At 46.5% G+C, this 3,692-nt stretch overlaps 2 pseudogenes; both read right to left on the reverse strand.

Annotated features, from left to right (window-relative positions):
• Window positions 1–2,241: 2,241 nt before the first annotated feature.
• Window positions 2,242–2,948, reverse strand: LOC108518326 (high mobility group protein B3 pseudogene; annotated as a pseudogene).
• Window positions 2,949–2,968: 20 nt separating this feature from the next.
• LOC108518315 (ATP synthase subunit g, mitochondrial pseudogene) lies at window positions 2,969–3,266 on the reverse strand (annotated as a pseudogene).
• Between the last annotated feature and the right edge of the window lie 426 nt (window positions 3,267–3,692).

Here is a 3,692-nt window from a genome sequence, read left to right on the forward strand (position 1 = left end):
GGTGATCCTCCTGCCTTGGCCTCCTAAAGTGCTGGGATTACAGGCATGAGCCACTTCACCTGGCCAATTTTTTTTTTTTTTTTTTTTTTTTTTTTCTGTAGAGACGGGAGTTGCCCAGGCTGGTCTTGAACACCCAAGTACTTATGATCCCACAGATTCAGTTTAAGATCAAACTTTCATGAGGTTGAGCTTCTGCTCAGATTCATTGTCCTTCTCATAGGTTTCACATTCAGGGCCTCAAGGTCATTTACCCATGGCTTGATTGTTGAATGTTGACTTTAATTTGCTTGGCTCCAAGTTCTCTGGTCTGGGTTGTGATAATGCAGTGGGATGTGCTGTTCCTTAGTCTGAGGCCTTGGTCTGCCTCTGATAATAAATGTAGCATTTGTAAACTAACAAGTTTGTTAAATGCCCACAGCCTTTCTTGGACATCCCAGGTGGAATAAAACATGTTTTGGAATGCACTTTCATTTCTGACCTTTCCTGAATGCCCAGCCTCCAATATGTCAGGAGCGCAGGTATCTTGTCAAGGTAAGGAGGCAGAGGTGTGAGGTGGGCAAATGAGGCTGCAGCATTGACTGGGAAGAAGAGCAGCTAATTAGAACTGCTTTTAGTCATGAGACTGGAATCTTATGACCCCGGGGAGTTTAACTTTCGAAATAAAGAAAAGGGGGCCAGGCGCGGTGGCTCACGTCTGTAATCCCAGCTCTTTGGGAGGCCGAGGTGGATGGATTGCTTGAGGTCAGGAGTTCGAGACCAGTCTGGCCAACATGGTGAAACCCCATCTGTACTAAAAATACAAAAAAAAAAAAAAAAAAAATTAGCCAGACATGGTGGCGTCCGCCTGTAATCCCAGCTACTTAGGAGGCTGAGGCAGGGGAATTGCTTGAAACAGGGAGGTAGAGGTTGCAGTGAGCCAAGATCGTGCCACTGCACTCCAGCCCGGGCACAGAGCAAGACTCTGTCTCAAAAACAAAACAAAATAAAACAAAACAAAGAAAGAAAAGGAAAAATTAAAACAATGAAGGCAAAGAGCTAATGCTCTTTATGTGAAGGGAGTTGTACTAAATTCATATTTTAGTTGTGAAATAGAACAAAATGGGCTGTTTCTGTATTGTTTTCTCAAGGAATAGGAAAAAGAAAATAAGCCTAGGCCGGGCGCGGTGGCTCAAGCCTGTAATCCCAGCACTTTGGGAGGCCGAGAGGGGCGGATCATGAGGTCAGGAGATCAAGACCATCCTGGCTAACACGGTGAAACCCCGTCTCTACTAAAAAATACAAAAAACTAGCCGGGCAAGGTGGTGGGTGCCTGTAGTCCCAGCTACTCGGGAGGCTGAGTCAGGAGAATGGCGTAAACCCGGGAGGCGGAGCTTGCAGTGAGCTGAGATCCGGCCACTGCACTCCAGCCTGGGCAACAGAGGGAGACTCTGTCTCAAAAAAAAAAAAAAAGAAAAGAAAAAAAGAAAAAAAAAGAAAATAAGCCTAAAAGTAATCCTGTTTGTAGATCATTTGATTATTATTATTTTTTTTTATTATGCATCTATAATATGCTGGCACACTGGTATTTTTTTCTTGGTAGATTTTTTTTTTTTTTGAGAGTGAGTCTTGCTCTCTCAGGCTGGAGTGCAGTGGTGCCATCTCGCCTCACTGCAAGCTTCGGCCCCTGGGTTCACGCCATTCTCCTGCCTCAGCCTCCCGAGGAGCTGGGACTACAGGCGCCCGCCAGCACGCCCGGCTAATTTTTTGTATTTTTAGTGGAGACGGGGTTTCACCATGTTAGCCAGGATGGTCTCCATCTCCTGACCTCATGATCCGCCTGCCTCGGCCTCCCAAAGTGTTGGGATTACAGGCGTAAGCCACCACGCCTGGCCCCTTTTCTTGATAGATTTATTTGCCATATCTTTTTTTTTTTCTTTCCAACTCTTATTCTAGGTTCAGTGGGTACATGTGCAAGTTTGCACACTGTTTTGTTTTGTTTTGTTTGGAGACAGAATTTCGCTCTTGTTGCCCAGGCCAGAGTGCAATGGTGCGATCTTAGCTCACTGCAACCTCCGCCTTCCGGGTTCAAGCAATTCTCCTGCCTCAGCCTCCCGAGTAGCTGAGACTACAGGCACGAGCCACCATGCCCAGTTAATTTTGTATCTCTAGTAGAGACAGGGTTTCTCCATGTTGGCCAGGCTGGTCTCAAACTCCCAACCTCAGGTGATCCACCTGCCTTGGCCTCCCAAAGTGCTGGGATTACAGGTGTGAGCCACCACGCCCGGCCTTGCATACTGTTTTAAGCTCGGAAAATAGAGATAGCAAACCAAAGTCATATGGTTTTGTGAAGGAGATAAACATACCAAAAAGTCAGCACCCAGTGTAGAATAGGGAACTCCTCATCTTCATCTTCCTCTTCCACCTTTTTCCAGGCAACTTTAGCAGGACCCTTTGTGCCATCAGACTTTCCTTTCGACTTGTAGACAGCAACATCCTTCTCATACTTTTCCTTCAGCTTTGCTGCCTGAGTGATATAAGGCTACTTTTCACCGTCATTTAAGTTCTTCCACATCTCACCCAGCTTTTTTGCCACGTCTCCAATAGAGATGCTGGGGTTTGTGGATTTGATGTCGGGGCAGAATTCTGAACAGAACAGGAAGAATCCAGATGGTGGCCTTTTGGGAGCATTAGGATCCTTCTTCTTCTTGCCTCCCTTAGCTGGTCCATAATCCTTCATTTCCTGATCATAGTGCACTTTATCCGCCTTTGCCAGTTCATCGAATTTAGATTTCTCTTTCTCGGACATTGTCTTCCACCTCTCAGAGCACTTCTTGGAAAATTCTGCAAAATTGACAGGGACCTTTGGGTTTTTCTTCTTATGTTCTTCTCTGTATGTCTGCACAAAGAAGGCATAATCAGGCATCTTGCCCTTTGGTTTCTTGGGGTCACTTTTAGCCATCCTGACTGTATTGTTCGCTAGTCTTGTTCTTCAAATATTACAGCCAATCATGCCACACTTGCCTGTGATCTCTCCAAACATAAAACCACATTCCCACCTCAGTGGCCACCAAATCATTCAGCACTTAACTATGAGCGGTTTGAAGCTACCAGTTTGAGCACTAGTGACTTATTTTTTTCCCCCAGGCTTTAGATAGCTCTAGGGATCTCAACAGGGGTGGAGGAACCAGCTCAACTTTGGCTTAGTAACAAAATGTGGCCAACTGAGGTTTCGCATAAATCACAGCAGCATTGTTCACTAGTGCCAGAGTCATCTCTGTGAGGTTACAAATTAGGCCGTGGTTCTGGGTTTTTTTTTTTTTTTTTTTTTTGTTTTTTGAGACGGAGTCTTGCACTGTCCCCAGGCGACGTGCAGTGTGCAATCTCAGCCTCACGCAAACTCTGCCTCCCAGGTTCACGCCATTGCTCCTGCCTCAGCCTGCCCGAGGCAGCTGGGACTACAGGGGCGCCGCACACCCGCCTTCCCCAGCTAATTTTTGTATGTTAAGTAGACAGACAGGGTTCACCATGTTAAGCCCGACATGGTCTCGATCTCCTGACCTTGTGATCAGCCACATCGCCCTCCCAAGTGCCTGGATGACAGGGCGTGAGCCGCCGCAGCCCCAGCCACAAAAGATTGGTTTTATAGACAGAAACGCGACTGAGGGAAAGCAGAAACAGAACAAAAGAAGTGGATGGTTGTTTCCTTACAGAGG

The sequence above is a fragment of the Rhinopithecus bieti genome, unplaced genomic scaffold (genome assembly GCF_001698545.2).
Source record: "Rhinopithecus bieti isolate Rb0 unplaced genomic scaffold, ASM169854v2 scaffold_44695, whole genome shotgun sequence".
Lineage (NCBI taxonomy): Eukaryota > Metazoa > Chordata > Mammalia > Primates > Cercopithecidae > Rhinopithecus > Rhinopithecus bieti.